This window comes from Haliaeetus albicilla, chromosome 10, assembly GCF_947461875.1.
Source record: "Haliaeetus albicilla chromosome 10, bHalAlb1.1, whole genome shotgun sequence".
Classification (NCBI taxonomy): domain Eukaryota; kingdom Metazoa; phylum Chordata; class Aves; order Accipitriformes; family Accipitridae; genus Haliaeetus; species Haliaeetus albicilla.
This window is the reverse complement of record NC_091492.1, coordinates 24,009,592-24,029,895: the sequence shown is the minus strand read 5'-3', so window position 1 is coordinate 24,029,895 and position 20,304 is coordinate 24,009,592. Positions and strand designations below refer to the sequence as shown.

The window sequence follows — 20,304 nt, the reverse complement described above, 5'->3', positions numbered from 1 at the left end:
CGTCGCTGGTCCCGATCCCGGGCTGAGGGCGGTCCCGCCCTGAGGGGGTGCCAGTCTGGGGGAGGTCCCGGTCCCGGCCCCGGCCCCGTGGCGGAGGGCCTCGCAGCCCCGCGCCTCGCAGCCTCGTCCGGCCCCGTGAGGGGTCCTCCCAGAGTGTCGGCCCCGGCGCTCCCGGGCCCGGGCACTCCCTCGGGGCTCGGCCCTGTCCCCGTCGGAGCCCACCGCGTCCCGCCTGCCCCCAGCGAGGCGCCCGGGGCAGGCCGCGGACCGCCGCTGTCCCGCCATGGCTCTGCCCCACACGCCGGGAGCACAGCCGGGTACCCGCGCCCTGTCCCCAGGGCGGGCTGAGGTGCCCGCCAGGCCGCGCCCCTCTGTGCGGTGACTCTCCAGGTGGGTCTGGGATCTGTGGTCTGGGAAGGACCTGGCAGAGCCCCAGACCGAGTGATGGGCGGCTGGCGTTGGCCGCGGGATTGAAGCAGCGGGAGGCAGGGTTGCCTGCTGCCATGTATTGCTGCTCTCTAGGGTAGTTGGCCCTGCTTGGTCTGGGATCGCTCTCTTATATGCCACGTGCTCGGCATATGTCGATTTGCAAAGCAACTCCCATGGCTCTTGTGGCTGAAGGCCCAGCTTTGGCTCTCCTCTTGCTCCTGCGGCCAGCCCGTCGAGCATAGACAAGCAGACAGCGTGCAGCTTGATCGATGCAAGGTGGTCTCCTCAGTGCTTTGTGGGGTCAGAAGGACTGCGGCTGAAATGCTGGGGTGTGACCCATGCCCGTCAGGGTGGCTCAGTCTCTCTCTGGTCCTCAGGGTTGAGGACTTCCTCTCTGTCTCTGCAGGAGCCCACATGCTGCCCGGTCACATGAACGGTCCTCGCTCAGACTTGCGGCCGAATCACATTTGGGGTGAAGTCTGTGTTTGTTCCAGTCCTTGGCTGCCAATCCCTAAAAGTCAGTGTCCATCCCTTGCTATCCCGTGGCATCTCCCAGGCAACTCCTTTATCCACTGTTATCCATCCATGTTATCGTCCATTAGACGATGACACCCGAGTGCTCGCTCATGCCAGCTCAAACATTTCTAGCTCGGACTCTGCTGCTGCAGCGCTAGGGGAGAAATTAACCCCTTTTGCTTTAGTAGGGCTGAAACAAATGCATACATTCATTTCACATGTCAGCACAAACTCCTCCTCACGTGCTTTTATGCTGAGCTTTTCCACACCCTGATGCTCTCCTGCACAAATGCTGTGCAAGAGGGATGTCTCCATTAGTCACAGTCTCTGTGGGAAGGGGCTGTGGGAGGAACAGCTTTCTGGTGGTCAGATCAGATCGCTGCTCTGCCTCAATTTTCATCTATGTCTGGACGTGGCCCTAAAGGTGATGCTGCTTGTGTTATGGCCTTGTCCAGCCAGCCTTAGAGGAGCTGCAGCTGGCCCCAGCTGTGACTTCAGTGCTCAGGGTGCAGAGCCATGGCCCGTGGGGCAGATTTGAGGACAGTGTGGGCCAAGTGAGGCCATTGGAGGGTCTCCCCACGTCTTTAGCTGGAGAAGGGGCTGCCTTTGGAAAATGGCTCTGGCAAGCCGGGGGATGTGACAGCAGCTCACATGAGGTCTTTCCCCAGGAGCAGAGTGAATACAAGCATGGCTCCTCTCTGAGGCATGAGCATGGCCTCATGAGGGAGGCTCTGGTGGGAGAGTGAGATGGGGGAGGGAAGCTGGAGAGGGTCTTGTAGGATGGTTCCTGGCAGGGGACCGTGCTGGGTCAGGCCCTGGGAGGGTGTGGGTGGCTCCTGGCACTGCATGTGGCAGGTGGGGGGGCAGTTTCTTCCAGAGAGGAGGGTCTTGGGTGACACTGGGTCTCTTAGGGCCTTTTGTGATCCCCCAACCTCTCCTCAGATGTCTTTGCTGGAGGAGGACGTGCAGGAGTGTCGTGTCCATGGGGCTGTGCTGCAGTTCCCTCTAGGGAGGAGGGAGACTGGGAGGGCACGCTGCCTGCCTGTTGCAGCACTGGGTACAGCGTGGCAGTGCTTTGTCATGGGACACCATTGCAGTGCATGACGCCCTTCGCCCCCCATCTCCCCAGCCTGCGCCCCCCCAGCCTGTCCCCTCTCCCTGCTGAAACCTGGAGGCTTCATAGCTCCAGGTGGGGCTTTTAACTGTTTCCCTGTCTCCTGCAAGGCAGGTGCATTGCAGATAGCCTGGCTGCCCCTGCCTCTGTGGGTGCAGCTCCCACACTCTCCATCACGTGGGCGGCTCCAAGAGGTGGTGGCCAGTGCAGGGCAGAGCTGCTGGAGGCAGAGCAAGAGGAGGTATTCAGTGTGCAGCAGGTGCTGAGGCGATGCTCGCCACAACAAATCCCTGTGATTCAGCCCCAGAGCATCTGCCACCGCCGGGTACCGAACGTTAACAAACGGCAACAAACGGCTGAGGGGGCTGATGTCACGCAGCCGCCTCTGCCAAGGCATCCTGGAGCTCCCAGGAACCGGAGTTCCCCTGCATGGATTCACTCTGCCATGCCCAGGAAGGTTGGTGCTCCTCACCTCTGCTTTGCCTGAGAGACCCTCAGAAGTCCTTGCTGGCCTAAATCTTTCTAGTTCTCTGTTGCTGATGACAATGCGGGGCTGCAAAGGTGGGTGTTACATTCAAAGCAGTGTTGGCTTCTGGGTCTCCCTGCTCTCTGGGACCACGTGCCTCTCTTGAACTAGGCTGTTCAAGTCCTCCAGACCCTCCCACATGTGCCCACAGTGGTCTGGCAGCATCCTCCAGCCAAGTGTAAAGGACTGTGCAAGGTATGGACATACAGGCTGCGGGTGCAGGACTGTTTTTTTCAGCTGTGCCACTTAGGTATAGTACCCTTGGGCAGAAGCAACCAGATCTCACTCACCTCCCACTGACATCAGTTTAAGAGCTGCCAGTCCTGATCATCTGTGAAAAACTTCCAGCCCCATGTCCTGGCTGCAGCTAATATTAATGCCACAGAGGAAGAATAAACCACTCCGGTGTTAACTTTCCACTCAGGACCAGCTAGAATGTAGAGCTAAAACACTTTCCAAAATACCTTAGCAATGCCAGTTATAATTTCTCCCCCCCCCCCCCCCCCCCCCCGATCTAAAAAATCCAGTCTGTTTGACTACTCTCTTATCACACCTCTGGAGAAGATTTTCCCCTCTGTTTATCTGAATTTGGCCTTTTCTGGTGTCTTGCTGCCTGTCTCCTGACTTTTAGGATCAGACCAGAAGCTCCTGCCTTTCCTTTGTAGTCCCTCCAATGGATACTCTCTCTGGAAGTGGGATTGGAGGATAGAGTGAGAATGAAGCCTTCTAAATCATCAAATGGGCTCGATAACATATTTCCTTTTAAACAATCATGTTTCTTAGCCTGTGTTTGCTGTTGCCCCAGCCATGGATAGTATCTCCCTGGAGGCTCTGCAAAGGCATAGAAATCTTCATAGGTGTGGAAGATAGAAGGAGAAGAGTCATTTAGCATCTCTGCAATATCCTCATCTACCATAATTGCTTCCTTTAACCTCTGACAGTCTAACGGCCCCATGTTTTCCTGATGGCTTTTTGACATGCTCAGCCCTGTTGTTTGTTTTTATACCTTTACTGATTTGCTCTTCAAAACCCCTTTAGGCTTTGCTTAATTAGCCTCACACTGATTTTTAGCATTTGCTTCCGTTTGGTGTCACTTGCTGCTGTTTGGTCTTGGCTTCCCTAATGCAATGCTGAATTGAACAGCACTGGAGCTGCTATTATGCAGCATCTCAGCTACTATTGCTTTATGAGTTCGCTCCTGTGTGCCACTTAAAACTAAGTCAAGAATGGCCTCCCCACTTCTTCCTGCTCCTCTCCTTGCTCCAAGCGAGCGATTGCACAGAGCAGCGTGTCGAATGTGGAGTTACTCTGTCTCTGAACTGTGTCCCGCTGTGCTGCGTGTTTGTATGTGGGTGGTTCAAGTCCGTTACTATCATCTGCTGTTTTTGCACTTTTGCTGGAGTCTCATGCCATTTTGATCTCTCTTGTCAAAGAAGTGAGCCTGCCACTTCTCTGCAGCCATCTGGGTGGGGAGATAGAGTCTTGCAGGGATGTGATTTCATCTGGGCATTTGACTGCTGCTCTTAGCAGCTTGCTTGAGCTGTCCTGCAGAGCTTGCAGCCAGATGTTTTGGTATTTCTTTGACTTCTGTAACTCCTTTTATATCAAGATCAAGGTCCAGGCAATTCACCTATGTTTGCATACTGCCCAGATATTCGTAATGCTTGTTCCAGACCCGTGCAGGCTTTTATCAAACTCATTAACCTGCAACCAAGCTGATTTTACAGAAATATTCTGTACAGAAATATCTTGTCCTTGATTTGCTTCTGTTAAGGCTTTGGTAGTTACTCCTGAGTCACGTTGCTGTGAGTCAGATCACAGCTCTGCTGTGTGTCAGGAACCAGAACCCAATGGCTGTCCTTGGGGATTCCTCCCAGAGACTGGGTTTTGTACGTTTAGGGGCTATCTCATTTGAACCAATTTTCATCAAGGCAGGATTTATTCATGGCTGACTGCAGCGAGCCCAGAGCAGCGGAGATGAAAGTAGTGGGGAGTGAATACAAAACCCCAAATGTGGCATGGTTGTATGGTGGGTTCAACCTGACTTCCACCAGCTGGATAGTCTGTTGTGTTGCAGCAAGCCCTCAACATCTCCTTTATCCAACTAACTCTCAGATTTTCCAGCACTGTCCTTTGCTTCTGTAACTTCTAGACTTCACACTGTATTCAAGTGCAAAGTCTTAGAATGACCTGTATTGTGGTCTGGCTACATTCAACATTTTTACCAAAAGCCTAGCAGAAAAAAGCAGAAAAGTCTCTGATGTACTGTGCAGATAACAAAACGGTTGGAGGGTAGGACTGGTGATTTGCTAAGCTGGAACTAAATAGGTGCTTTAATAAGGGTGAATATAGTGTTAGCGGTTGAGGAACAAATGATGGATGGTGCTGCTCTGAGACACAGTGACCAGAGAAGACTTGGAGGTCACTGGAGTATCAGATAACCTTTATCTACTTTAACTATTGAATTTCTAAGAGCATTAAGGGCTTACTTAGCCGTAGTACCTAAGTGTCTCAGCAAAAAATCCTGCTCTGTTAACAGGTCTTCCAGTCTGGAGGACAGCAATAACCGGAGCAGGATCCAGTGGCTGGAAGCTGACAGAGGACAGCTGGGATTTGGAAGAAGGTCCTGACCATTGGAGTGAATTCCCAAGGCAGATTAACCCACTCAGGTAATTTTTAAATTATAGATGAACTTTTCGCACAGTCCATTCACGTTCAGCAGGAATTCAGAGAGGTGGTGTGGCTGCACTGCACAGGCTGATGGCCAAAATCCAAATGGCCATTTCTAATCTACTCTGTGCGGGCTCAGTGACATTTATTAGCTTCTGGCTTACAGCACAGCTCTGAGCTGACTCCAAATCCTGGCTGGCAATTGGCTCTTCATGAGTTGTGCAGACTGCTTTTCCAAGCACTGGTAGGACAGGTACAGCAGAGCTTTGAGTCCTCTTTGAGATCCCCCTGTAGTCTCCATTGCAGTTTGAACAGGGGTTTGTGTAGCTTTGGTGTAGAAAATGTTGCAAATAGTGTAGGAATTTATTCTGGAGGATTTTATTTTTGCAAAGGAATGAAATTTGCCCCAATTAATGATGTATTGAGTATAAATGCACATGATGTCAAAACAATGCATTTAAATAGCTACAAACAAAACAATACAAAACGCCAGTCAAAAAGAAAATGTTCTTTGAAAAGCTGGCATAAAAATTAACAGAAAAAGACAAATGCAACAGAACTTTCTCCTTGCTAACTCTCAAACTTCAGAATTCAAAAGCTCGGTTATAGGAAGGTAACACCAGCTCCAGCAAGTCCTGTGTTACTGGGAACTAGTTAGTCACCTGAGCATGTAATAAGTGAAATAAGTTTTTGGTTAAAATGGTTTAATCCATGAAACATTGACATTTTATAGATCCAGCTTTGCAATCCTCCGCTACTGAAAATTAGATTTTTGTTATTATGGGGAAATGCCTTGAACAACTGGGCAAAATCTGAGGCTGGAGAAGCTGCTTCTGTTTGGGGGAGAAAATGAGTTTTAGACACCATAAATGACAATCTGTGAAGCAACTGGTGAAAGACCTTACAAGGGGAGAAGTAACTTTTGATTTATTCCAGAGTAATACACAGAACCTGGATCAATATATCACTATCAAAGATATGCTTTTTTTTTTTTTATACTCACTGTAAAGTACTTAAATTCAACATCCTTGTGAGGGGAAAGAGCCAAAAAAGTTGACTGCAGCAGCAGGAATTTGAGAAAGTCTTTAAATAACATAAAAAGAGGAGGCCAATTAGAAGGAAATTAGAGGAACAGCTAAATGAATAAAATCCTTGGCTCTGCCATGGAGAATATTTAAAGCCGCTGTGTGAAGGTCTTGAGTCAATAGTCCTTGTTCTCTGCTGTCATGGATCTACTGCATGGTCTTGGGGAGTGAATGGTGGGTTGGGGGGGGACATCTGGAGCAGCTGGTGGAGCTGCGGGAGCAGAGGGACAACCAGAGCGGGCAGAGTGTGCTGCGTGGCAAGGGACCAGGAGATACCGAGGGGACTGGGGAGCTGATGCACAGCCAGGCTTTGACAGTGAAGAAAGAGCCTTTGCAGAGCTGGAGGAGGGACTCAAGTTTCTTAGAAACCAGGAAGCCACCCAAAGTTGCTGAATTGAGGTTGAAGGACAAATTCACTCTGCAGGGACACCAGTCTGAGTTTCCCCTGTTTCAAGAGACATTTTGTTCTCATTTACATTCTGACACTATATATATTTAGAGGTTAAAAAAGTCCTTTTATGACGCCAATTTTCAGGAATACATCCAGGCAGCTCTCTCCCGAGGTGTGCACATCAGGAGCAGGGAGGACACATGAAGAAAACAAAGCTATTGTGCAGAAGCAAATGAGTTCCTTGTGTTACTGCTGGCTGCAGTGGCATCCCAGGAAGGTTCCTTTATTTGCTGTGCAGAGGGAGATGGGGCTGAGGGACTCTCTCAAACTGAAGTGTTGGCAAAGAGGTTTTGGAGCAAATCAGTGCATTGCCCTGGCCAACTGCAGTCACCCAATGGTGCTGGAGGAGCGCAGTAGTAAAGCTGTTCAGCTACTAACAGGCTTATGCTTTAATGCCTAAACCAGTTTTTGAGGGATGCAGGAGTGTGATGTCAGTGAGTGAAAGGAGTCCTGGACTGATTTAGGAATGAGAGTTAGTGTTCAGCCTCAAATTGTTAGGAACAACAATGTAGAATAATTTTATTAGATGCTTGAATGAATACAGTATACTGGGGAAGAGTTTTATTTGGCTCTTAGAGAAGGAAGTCAAAGCACAGAAGTGTATCCAAGCTATCTGAAGGTGTGAGCGAGCAGGGTGATTTACAGTTAGTACACTTGTACATGGGGGTTTGCATGTTTTGAGCGAGTTCCTGCATCAGTGACCTACAAGAAAACTAGCTTTTCAAGGGGTGAAGAGGCAGGCCGATAGACTAATAACTGTTTACAGGAGTATCGAGCCCATTTTCACAGTGGCGGTGGGTGCCAGTGGCAGCGTACAGAGGTCTGTGCTGGTATTCATGCCAATCAGTGCATTCATAGAAGATGCAGAGAAGACTGTGAATAGTGAGCTGGCAAATTTGTAGGGAAAAAAAAATGATTCAGGAGAGCCAAATCTAGGGCTGAATGCAAGAAGCTGAAGAGGGTCCCATGATGCTCATGCATAAAATGGCAGATTACATTCAATTCAAATACATGTGAAGCCGAATTCAGAGGAGAGTGGTGTGTACAGGGTGTTGATAGTATCTGTTGCAGCTGGTATTAGAGCTGACTGGAGGAGGTACAGAAATTCTGGCAAGGAGACCAGAGCCAGCTTCTCTATAAAGGACAGCTTACGGCGTAGCGCCCAGCTTGGGATGGGGTGAATTGAAGGGAGTGTAGCAGACATCTGTGGTAGAAAGAGAGGAAGTGTTTTGCCATTTCCCACTGTGTGAGAAGTGGGTGCGTGAATGGATGTGATCCATTCACATCTCTTTACGAATCTACCTTCACATGATGCTGAGGGTGGAAAGCAGAATGTGTTCAAAATGGGGTTAGACAAGTTCACAGCAAAAATGATGGTCCAGAAAGTTCAGTCCAGGATGGAAACTTCTACATTTCCAGTGATGAGTGAGTCAGAACAGCCTGGTGTGTCCTCTCCATGGGTGAGGGACTGGCACAAATTCAGTTACATGAAATCGTTGACATGAATTCAGGCACAGATGCGGCATAGTAGCTGGCGGGACTGGAGGGGACATAGAAAGGTTGCTTAGTATATCTGTGTGGAAGGCCTCTCTGCTCACTGCTACCAGCACAGGTAGGTCCCTGAAGCTGAATCTCATTGGGATTGGTGATAATGCTGGTTGCTCTGCTTGGTTTTCCATGTTTCACAGCTTCTCGTGGCTCTGGCCCCCAAAGGGTATGGTGGCATTTCCTACATGAGTAGGAAATCACTCCTTGAGTGTGAGGGCAGGAACCCTCTCTGCAGTGCCTGGGCTCGTGCCTGTAGGCTAGTGACAAAGGAGCAGGTAATCGGAATATGACATGTTTTTTCCTGAATGACTGAGTCCGTGACAAAAGACAAACGTCAAGCCACTGAACAGGCAAATCTGTATCTTGGTTTTGCTTTCCTGTGAAATTAGATGTTTTTTTTACATGCCAGCTCTGCTTGTTGTAACATCTTCTGCATGGTTAAAGCAGCTGAATCCCCAGCAGCGTGGTTACACAGGGCCCTCAGCAACCTTGCCAGAAAATAAGACAACAGAAAGCTATCATCTGGGGACAAATGTTCTCAGACTTCTCCACTTTTATAGGTCTAAATGACCAACTGCCACAGTCCTGGTGATGCTGGTGGCCAGGGTGCTGTCTTGCCAGAGGACAGTACTGTCTCAGCTGCGCTGCAGAGAAATGGCACGTGTGCTGAAGCACGCTGTAGTGCTGGGTGTGGAGCTCTGCCCTGTATCTGAGCTGTTGACCTAAGGTTGCCTCCTGCCAAAGTCATATGCTGGAGCTCTGGAAACAGTAGATTGTAGCAGATTACAGATTGCTAGCATGATTAATGCCTGCCAGTTCTGTTCTGTGGAAAATAAGTTCTGCCCTGCAAACCTGAGTGGTATCTCTTGGCCAGATTACAAACTTGGCTGTTGAAAATATATAAATGTATTAATGCTGTATGTTAAAGCTTCTGTAGGGCATTTGAGTTCCTTTGCTGCACAGTCTGATTACAGAGTTAGACTCAGTCACACAGCCTAGGAGAAAGTTAGGCAGTGGATTAAAATTCAGGTATATTCTAGATCTCCAAGAGCCTTTGGAAATGGGGGAGTGGATTGGCAGGTCCTAAACGAAGACATGAACACAACAGGCATATTGGAAACCTGGGCAAGGCAGACAATCCCTGGGGCACTGTAAGCTGAGTGATGCTGTTTGACAGAGGGTTGTAAACTGAAGGAAGTGGGCAGGCTAACCATCCTGGTAAAAACCAGAGAAACCTTGTGGAAAGAAAGGCCAGACCTAGATAAGACGATGGTAGTACTGCATCACTGTATTGGGTATGCATCACTGAGTTCCTTGCCCAAGTGGCACACTGAAAGAATCTGAGAAACAGCTAAAGAAGAAGAAAGTAGATTTTCCTCAAATATATGAGAAACAAGAAGTGTGCCAAAGAGTTGACAGAGCCAGCACATGGTCAGAGTATAAAAGGAGCAATTAGAAAAGACGAGCCCATTGCAGAGAAGCTGAAGCAATTATTTGCATTATTGTTGATTGAAAAAGAAAACATGGAGATTCCCATGCTGTAATTAACCTTCGTGGGGACTCATTGGAGGATATGTTCAAAACTGAAAAGCCTGGAGCAGAGATTATGGATCCAATTGATGAAATGGACAGTGATAAGCCATCTGGGCCGGTTGTCTTGCTTCAGACTCTTCAGAAAGCCAAGAATGAGACTGCTGAATTAGAAATGGTGGTGTGCAAGTGCTTTCCCAAACTGTCTTTGCATCTAAAGGCTGAAGAGTGGAAAATTTGAAAAAGAGCTCCAGAAAAGATCTTGTTGATTTTCGTTTACCCCATAATATCACAAAATGGTATTTGTAGGCACATGGATTTATGTGATTCGTGGGAGAAGAGGCAGTGGTGTTCTCTCATGTGGCAGATGAGCAATTTATTCAATAGACTGTATTGGGATTCCCAAAATGCTTTTGACAGTGTCCTTCACCAAAGGCTATAAGGAAAATAAGCAGCCATAGGATAACAAGAAAGGTGCTGGAAAGTATAAATAATTTGTTGAAAGGTCAGAAGTAAGGTGGGAGTAAATAGTCAGTCCTTCTGAGTGCTGGAGACCTGCAGAGACTGTGGGTTCAAGGAGAGACGTGACAAGTTAATGCAGAAGAGTTGAGCTGAGGGTTGCAAATACATAGAAAACACGTCTGGCTTGAGGTACTGGGAAGGTATTGGGAAAGGTGTCACACATGCCTGCCTCATTCTCACTGTTCTTGTGCATTTGCCTGTGACCACAGCTGGAAGGAGACTGGTGAGTCAGAGAGACTTCTGGTCTGAGGCAGTACAGCTACTCCTGCCTCGTTTTGATGCCCTAATTATCAATGACCACAACTATTGATATGGGGCTAATTGCTGCAGGACTATTTTCTCATGTATCATATAGAGAAAAGACACTGGATCAGTAAAAAAGAAAATGGTAGCAACTACTCAGTTATACCGATTCATCTGGGCTGGCTGGTGAATTGGACTTGCTGAGCACGATGTGTTCATTTTAGTACGGGGAATTGCAAAATGACATACAGAAAAATGGTGCTCACATTTAAACAGTGGGGACTATTGTTGGGAAGAAGAAGACACAGAAGAAAGCTAAGGATCCTGAAGTATAAATGACAAGTATGAGCTTGAGATGTGAGCTGGTGGACGAGGATAGAAGGTTGTTTATGCAAGGAAACCCTGAATAAGAGCAGAAAGAGGAACTGTCTTTTTGTTCATCCCTATCATATGGATGCTGCATCCAGCTACAGTACTTAGATGTTTAAAAAGTCTGTTTGGAAATGGCAGAGAAAACAGCCACAAGTATCTGCTTTTGAAATAAAGTTCCAAGAGCTCCAAGTGCTTTACAAAAAAGACCAAAAAATGATCTGATTTTCATCTGCAGTTCACTGCAAGGGTGGAAGGTTTCTCACAGTGGAAGACTGAATAATCCCAGCTAGAGACTGAGTGAGGTCAAGTGGCTGAAGTGAAGCATAGGTTCAAACAAGAAAGAGGGTGCAAAATATCAGCTGTGCAGAGAATTGACCATTGGGGTGCTGTGAAGGCTTCTCTGCCATTTAGGGTCTTCTTTCCTAAAAGATGTGTGGCCTTCCAGCTGGGAGGGGTGGGCTGTGCTTGAGGAATCCCTAGCTGAAGTCCACGAAGGCGTGGACTTGGGGCTAAATGATGAGCTTGGTCCTTTGGAGCTCTAGTATCCAGGAACACATCAGTAACTCTTGCTGGTGGTCCCAGTTTTACTCTCCTGTCATGAATGCAGGCTTTACTTAGCAGATACCCAGCTGTCCTGAAATTGATGTGATTAGGATGGCTTTCTCTCCCTTAGCCTTGGGTTGATCTCATCCTTGGCCATCAGGAATTGCTCTCCAAGAGTGATAAATGCCAAGCTGTTTGCAGAGAAGACATTTCTTGGAATGCAAACCCTCTCTCCTCTCTCCTCTCTCCTCTCTCCTCTCTCCTCTCTCCTCTCTCCTCTCTCCTCTCTCCTCTCTCCTCTCTCCTCTCTCCTCTCTCCTCTCTCCTCTCTCCTCTCTCCTCTCTCCTCTCTCCTCTCTCCTCTCTCCTCTCTCCTCTCTCCTCTCTCCTCTCTCCTCCTTTCAGCTCACATTTTGCCAAAATTCTGCTCTGGCCACAGATAATGTGTGTGAAATTCAAATGCAAAGACATTTTTTGAGAAATATAGGCTGTGAAATCAGGCTTATAAATAACCGCAAACTACACTCTTAACTGTGGAGTCCTTAGCCTGGCTTAGAAGGCTGCTAATCCCCATCTGCCATAGAGGTAAATGGCCTGAGGAGGCTTGGACTGTTCCCGCTATAGCTGGGTTTTGTGCTTCCATGTGTGGTAGCAGTGAAATAATTTACTTCTCCTGTAATTAATTACTCTTGTGTCTACCCAACTTGTCTTATCTGCTCCTTCATATGAAAAATCCCCCTTGTCCTTGAGCACCCCAGGCCTTTCTGGAAACATCTGGGCTCACCTGGAACCAGACCTAGGTCCAGGGTGGTAGACTTTAGCCTGGGCAACGAGGTGCTTTTCGCTTACCCTCTGTGCTTGCTAGACCCTTAGGTCAGGAAGCCGGAGACCTGCAGGGCAGGGGGCTGCATTAGGAACGTGCTCTGTTTTCAAGTGGTTTCACTGTTCACTGCAGTGTACAACTTCTTTGTGAGGTCTCTGCTCCAGGAGGCAGCCACAGCAGGTTGCACCAACCATTCCTCTGTTTAACTCCCTCCAAACTCTGCTGCATGATGCTGAATATGGAACTGGCACGTACAGCTCAGGAAAGAGCCCTTGGAGCCATCAGTGGTTCTCTGAAATCATGAGGTCTGTGTGCAGCAGCAGCAGCCAAAAAGGCAACAGCATGTTGGGCATCCTCACAGGGACACCAGGCATCATTTTGCAGCTGTCTTGCACCTTGTGTAGCTCTGGTCTCTGCATCTCAAGTTAGAGAGAGGTGCAGAGAAGCAGCTAAAATGATCAAGGGGATGAAACAGCTGCCTTATGAGACCGAAAAGACCCAGACTCCCTTTTGCAGAGAAGGTGGTAAGAAGGGGAAGGTGGCTGAGGTTTATAACATTATGGAGGTGGTGAGTAAGATGAAAGCAGAGCTGTCATTCACCAGATCTCACAGTACTAGAACTATGTGCACTTGATGAATCTAGGAGAGCAGTTTAAAGCAGGTAAAAGAAAGTTCATCTTTACACAGCAGGAAGTGGAAATGAGGAACTTGCTGCTGGAGGAGGCAGAGGAAAGACAGTAACAGCAGGGTAAAAAAAGGATCAGAAAACTTCAGAGGCAACAGGTCCATCAGCAGAGACTGAAGGCAGCAGGCAGGGACATCTCCTCTAACATCCCTGATACAACAACTGTGCATGCAGGGGAAGAGCAAGGAGGATGCCTGCAGAGTGCCCAGGCTTGTGTGCATCCTAAAGAGCAGCTCCTTTTGCTTCTGATGGAGACAGAGCCCTAGGCTAGGTGAATATCTCTGATGCACACAGGGGAGCTCCCAAGGTTGGAGCTGTAAGAGCCACAAGGGCTGACACAACTGCTCAGTTTAGTTTGCTTGCAGGGTTGTGCTAACCTCAGCTGGAGGATCAGGCAGAGCACGTGCTTCTTGGAGGGTGTCGTGAGCAGCATTGCAACTGGCAGCCTGAGATAGGGGATCTCTGGGGCTGCTGTGGCACTGCCCTGGAAAGCCACTTCTCCTTTCATACCAAAGAACTTGCAAGTGTTTCTGTCATGGGACCGCTCAGCCACTCTCACAGAGGAAAAGCAAGATTCGTTTGAAATAGTGTGCTTTTAACAAAATACCCTGACCCCAAGATGAGGGCAAACATTGTTTTCTTGTAGGAGCAGACACAGTTGGAAAGCTAGAACCAAAATATTTATCAGTGACTAAAACTTTGGATTCTCGCTTTTTGAAAGCTGATTTTAAAACTACCTTTTTAGATGTTAAACTTCTATGGGAAAATAAAATCATTTGGGAGAGCTATGGCAGTATTCTGTACTGTGTTTCAGTATGAGCTGCTCTGTGCTGGATGGAAAGCCTTACCCGTTCAGCCCTGAGCAGCATCCTTGCCCCAGTCTTCTGGGACCTCACAGCACTGATAGGGATTTGGCCCTTGACCAGAGCTGAAATCAGCCATGTAGGCAGCAAGTGTGCATGTGTGTGCATTTGAGTGGGATGTTCTCCGACTCCCCCATTTGGCTTCTCTCTTTGGATAAATTCATGCCGGAAAATTTGCTTGAATAGGTTTGCCAAGCATGTCCTGTGATGGTAGACCATTACCTGCATCCTTACCCCATGTGTGCAACAACAGCCAGCAAGAAAAAACCTTTTCACTGCGGCTCACAGTGTTTGAGATGGCTCCTTTGCTGTGCTAACAGCAGCTCTCTGCTGCTAGTGTAACAGCCTTGTCTGGGATTTTGGGGAAGAGCCCATCACTCCTCTGTGGGCATCGCTACGGAGAGAGGCTGAAAGTGAAGAGAGAGGACACAAAGAGGAGGAAGTACATCAGGAACAGCATTTACTTTGTAGATTTTGCTGCTTTTTGATGTGTCCCTGCAAGCAGGAGTCTCTGCCCCTCCGTGCTCCTCCTTCCTACCCTGCAGACCTGCTCTGCTCACATGTTGGCACAAGTGGGTTTGTGGTCATGAGGTGACATGGTCTGAGAAGTTACTCCTATTGCAGAATCACTATTTTTTGCCACTTATTTTTCATCTGTGCCAGTTCCCCATAGGGGAATGTCTTTGTGGCCTGTCCACCACTGTTCACACGGCAGTGCAGGACCAGCTCTTTCAATCACAAGCACTGGCTTTTCTGGCCTCAGATATTTGCCCAGCTCGAGCACCGGTGCCTACAGCATTTGCTCACTCTCCATCTTTGTCCGTATCACCATTGCTCACTGTGTTCTTCCTGGGAAGACACTCTCTAAAGCACATCGTATGCATCAGCCTTTACAGCTTGGTACCACCTGGCAGACTGTGAGGGGTGCAGGGTCTGGAGAAAGGACTGGACTCTCTGTTGGCTCATTCTCTAACACTGCTGAGTGCAACAGCTTTTATTCCATACTGTGGTCCCTGCAGTCTGTGGCCTATGGCAGCAGGTTTGGTCATTGTTAATATTGCTGTTGTCACTACCTGAGCTATGTATAACTTGCATTTTAAGTCGTATCTCATATCTGCTACATTCTGTGTTGAACTGCAGGTCAGGCATTGTATAAAAATGAGGGAGAGAGTGTATGTGTGTGTGCATGTGTGTACCCATGTGCTCTACAGAAACCCGAGGTGGAAATGCAATGCAGAAACCCATCATGGTAACATGCCCTCTATGTGGGAGGGAGCAAGAGGGAGTGTATTTGGTTGCCTAAGTAGAAAGGCTGCACGGGCAGCCTTTGTTTCAGAAGTTATGTAAGGAGATTTTGAGTGCTGCTTAAGAGCTTGGCTGACTGGTTTGTCCTAACAGAAGTGCCTGCACCTTCTCCTGTTGTGTGAGCTCTCAGGAGACGCCTGTGAGTTTGGGATACAGTGCCAAGCTGGAGTATGTAGGCCTGCTATTGACTCTGACGATGGTGAAAAGGCGGGGTTTCCATTTGCACATTAATCCTTGCTGTGCAAGCGTGCTAGCCCAGCACTGGGAGCTCCTGGGGATGGACCCTGCTGCTTGAGATCAGACGTTCCTGGGATAATTCAGGTGGGCAGGGACCTGGGGAAGTCATCTGGTCCATGGCTATAGCTATGTGTGCCAGGGTATGTTCATCAACGATTCTGCTTTTGCTCAATACCCATCTCTGGAGTTCCTGAGGCTTCGGACGAATGCCCCTCCTCCCTGAAGGATGCCTGGTAACTGTTCTTCTTTCCTAAACTGTCATCCCTGCACTGTCCGAAATCTAGCCATTGCTGCTGAACATCAAGGACAAAGGCAGTGTTATGAATCCACTCTAGCACAGAGATAAGACTCAGTATAATTAGAAACTTTTTATGTGGAGAAATGAATCAAAGCTTCCTCTACTCCTGGGACATTTTAACTCTTCGCAGCTTCTATTATTAGTTGTAGAACCATTTTTTTCTCAGTTTCAGGCTAGGAAAACCTGCAATAAGGAAGAAGTCCGCACTGAGCTGACCCTGCTGAGCTGCTTGACCCCATGGACAAATGAGTGATGATGGAGCATGGCACACATCTGCAGACATCTCTGGGCTGTCACATGGAGCACTGGAAATCAACTGTAAGACTGCAAAGCAAATATGTCATTTGGCCCTGTGGGTGGGCAGGGCTTTCGTCCTGGTAAGCAGGTACAGCACTTCCGCAGCCAGGGACCAAACTGGGAGCACTGGATTTTATTAGTTTCCCAATAATATTCCTGTTGTCTTTATTGCAGAAGGCCAGGGGGTTTGCATTGACTAGATAGCGTGGAGTCTCAGGTCTTGTTTGGGCTTCAGCTGGTTTTATCTGCATTTAACAGCTGCCTGTTGGTCAGTAACTATTGCCCAACTTGTCCTAGCTTGAGCTTTGTGAACATATGCTAAAGGACTGGTGAACCCAGGCATTGCTGTGTAGCAAACAACAGCCCTTTATGTTAAATGAAGCTGGAGGAGGCTACTGGGAAACTTCCAAACTTCAGCTGGGAACCAGCGAGAAGACAGTGTTAGCAAAACATATGAAAATGAATCCAAGCATGCACAAGACTGAGGAGGAAGAAATCACTACCGTGAATGGCAGACTTTTCTTGGCAATGACTTCAGGGTGCTGATGACTTGTTGTAACCCTGTTCTGCTTGAGGAAGACCTGACCTTTCTCCAGGGTGGAGTTACCAGCAGCAAATTGTGCCTGACCAATTTGATTGCCTTGTGTGAGAGGAGTCAACAGATGAGAACAATGGATACTGCATACCTTGTCTTCAGCAAGGTGTTTAACATGGTCTGTCAATTCACAAGATACAGATGACTCCAGTGGAAAACTGGCTGGACTACCAACTCATAGAGTTGCAATCAGCAGTATGAAGTCTAACTGGTGGCCAGCTACTAGTGGCTTCCTTTTGGGACCCTGCATCCCTCTACTGCAGCACTGGTGAGGCCACATCTAGTGTCCCATTTTGGGCTCCCCAGTTCAAGAGATAAATCAACATACTGGAGCAAGTCCAGAGGAGGGTCGCAAAGATGGTTGGGGGTTTAAGCATACAGCAAATGAGGAGAGGCTATGGAAAGGTGAAGGGGGATCTAATTGCTGTCTTCTGCTACCTACTCATAGAGAGGAAGCCAGACTCTTGAAAGACAACAGATAACGATCACAATTTGGAACAGCAGAACTTCTGGTTCGTCATAAGGGAACAATCTTCCCCATTAGGGTGGTGAAACAGTGGGACAGGGGCCAAAGAGGTGGTGGGATCTCCATCTTAGGAGGTATTCCACACTTGACCGCACAAGGCCTTGAGTGATGTAATTCAGCTGGAGGTCAGCTCTGCTCTGATCAGTGGTTGGATGAGAGACCTCCAGGGTCCACACCGACCAAAATCTTTTTGTGATTATTGCATTGGCGCATTTCAGTGGAGAGTATAGCAGGACATGACACATCCCTCTTGTTTTTGAAACCTAAGATATTTGATAAAAACCTTACCCTGTTATGAACACCTTCAGAGGGTTAAGCAAGAACTGAGATCTTAGGAAGTACCAGAAATAAGATAACTTCATCTTTGCCTGTGGCAAACAAACTGTACTATTCATGCTCTAATTTCCTGGACAATTTGGTTTTCTTCTAAGAACATCTGCTGCACTCAGAGCACCAAGTAGTGAGCAAAGGGGGTCTAGCTGGGCGGGACCACAGCTGCATTAGCAGTGTGAGTGCTGAACAAAGTTCAGTGCTGTTGAGTGTCCAAGGACTGCCTTTGAGAGAGGCACATCTGGGAGCCAAGTTGAATTGGGAGAATATGTCTCCTCATGTCATAGGGCACTGTGAGAATTCATAACCTCCCCAATATTTCCAAGACTTACTTCTCCAGATGATGAGTGGATGAGTGCAACAGATAAATGCAACAGGAAGCAAAAGATTCGCTATTCAGAGCAGGGTTTGATGTGTAGTAAACAAGCCCTGAGGCTGTACACTGAATGATGAAGATGATACAAACTGCACTGCACAGTGCAGGAATGCAGCACAAAACAGTGTAATGTGTAGCTGTCCAGAAAGGACTGGTTAATCTGTCTGGAAATACAGGTGTGGAGCACAGACAGTGCACCATGTCAGTGTGAAATTGGTGAGCACTGCAGGTGCTGAGCTCCACAAAGGAGCCAGTGCAGCTGAATGAGAGGTGTGCGGGGCAGTATGGACCAAGACTGCTCAGAGCAAACTGGCTGCAAAGTCCTGGCCCGGGAGGCAGGCTCGGGACCTGAGAAGGAGTGGATCAGTGAGATAGACCCACTCAGGACACTGCAACTGCTGAGCACTTCGTTGGCAGGAGGGTACTCAGAAATGCTGCAAATTGAGAGAGGAGACAGGAGTGGTTCCTTCAATCTGAGCTGCAAGCATCAAGGAGTTTTGATGCATTATCAAAGGAATCTGTTGTGCCTGGGAATGCAGCAGTGGTGTCTTGAGAGTGATTCTGCCTTGAAAGAAGTCTCAAGTGGATGGTCATCCCTTATATACTGTATTCAAACCTAGAAAAACAAGGGAACAAACACTAATAGCAACATCTGGGCCCAGTCTGGCTGCTGCGACAGAGATTATACCCATCCAGGGCTCTTCTTTCTATGCGGGACCACGTGAGACTGTTGTGCCCCGGAGCTGACTGGAAAGCGCTGACTCTCCTTGGAAAATGCAAATCACCCTTGTTGTTTCTATGTCTTGTCAGTTTGTATAAAGATGCTTCAAGTTTATGCCAGGCCACCGCGTGAGTTGCTTTCTGTATCTGCTCTGTGCTCCCCACCACTGTTCCCCTTCTGCGTTGGGGATGAACACAGGAGAGCGTTAGACCAAGAACAGACCCACTGAGTTTCCTTATTCATTTGATAAGGCGTCTTAGTACACCTATACTAGTTGACATAAATTAGCTGTTATCTTTCCTAGTTCTCCTGTATCAGCCCTCCCAGGACTTCTGGATACGGCCTCAGACAACAGGACTGTCTACCTGCACTGCACAGCTCCACTGATACTCTGAGTGATGCCAAAGGTTTGCACCAGCAGCAGACGCCAACCGTCCAGGCACAGGTTATTGTTTATATCAGCTAAATTACCCAGTGACCCAGGCCTGCTTCCTGCTGCACTGCTCAGCACTCCTGCCTATTTACCATTTAGCTCTGAAATTGCAATAACGAGATTACTTGATATAAAGCAAATCTCCACCAGCTTTCCCGCTCTGGCTCTCTTCCTCCCATTCTGCGCAGAGGGCTCTCTCCCAGGAGGAGTCAGCAATGGATTTGCTGCCAGAGATTGCGCTCACTCTGGCTTTGCCTATATCCTTCAAAGAGAATCACTGCAAGGAAGGAAGAGCTGTTAGTTTAATCAGACTGTTTATCCCTTCAAAGTGAGCAGTTCACTTGGAGTAAGTAGGAGAGCTCAGTGGGCTCAGCTAACAGCAGCTTATCCCACCAATTTATGCTTCCAGAGACGGCTTCTCCCTTCTCCTAAAGGAGCATGGGAAGTGGTGGGTGAGAGGTACACTTGTTCCAAACATACAGAGCAGGGGTATAGCTGCTGCTGGTGCAAAAAAATGTAGTTATAGAGGAGCCTAGAGCTGTGAGACCATTTGGGAGAAATGTGTTAATAGACTGTGCTAGGCAATGAGCATCTGTGGGATTGACAGTGATCAGGTTTTATGGATTGGGACTTGTGGGCCCTCATGGCAAGGGTGCTGTGTGCTGTAAGGGTTAGCAGCAGTGAGACAGGTGGTAGTGGACAAGCTGCACCTGATGCCTCTGGTCTGAAAGCGAGTGGTTGTGGAGAAGGGCTGGTGGCTCCATCATGCACAAGGATAGATTACACTCAAATTTACTCTTCCAACAAGAGATTGTCTATTCCTGGTTGGGAACATGGTGAGAGTGGCACTTCTGATGGAGTGAGGAGAGCTTTTAAAAAAAACCTCTGCTACATTTAATTCCCAGACTGAGAAGCAAATCCTCCAAGCAGGTGTGATGGTAAAATGGGGGGTTTTGCCCAATTTGTGGCAAGCGAAGGCCTAACTTGTTGCAAATGTGATGCCTTCACAGGTGGATGTGTTCTTCTTCTGTTCAAACATTGGAGGATGTGGCTTCGTTTTGCACATAAGACTGCCTGTGGAGGGGCCTGAGGCAGCAATGGAGCAGTTGTGGAGTAAACAGGACTGCATGTAAGAGTGAGTAATTCACAGCACCACCACCACTTCATCCTGCACCAACAGAGCCCTGGTCACCCCCTTCCCAATTCCTGTCTGTATGAATCTGAGCAAAAAAACCTTTTGGTGGATGGTGATTTGGCTGCAGCTGG

General features: G+C 48.2%; 1 long non-coding RNA gene across 2 annotated transcripts in view; it reads left to right on the top strand.

Annotated features, from left to right (window-relative positions):
* The first annotated feature begins 377 nt into the window (after positions 1-377).
* The window catches only part of LOC138687349 (uncharacterized), a 28,348-nt gene continuing 8,421 nt past the window's right edge, over positions 378-20,304 (top strand). The window contains exons 1-5 of one of the 2 annotated variants that reach the window (XR_011326577.1): positions 378-2,516; positions 5,125-5,254; positions 15,927-16,078; positions 18,910-19,050; positions 20,049-20,173. This is a non-coding gene — a long non-coding RNA (uncharacterized lncRNA). Of the gene's footprint in view, positions 5,255-15,926; positions 16,079-18,909; positions 19,051-20,048; positions 20,174-20,304 lie in introns of both variants that reach the window. The other variant, XR_011326576.1, reaches the window with a different exon arrangement.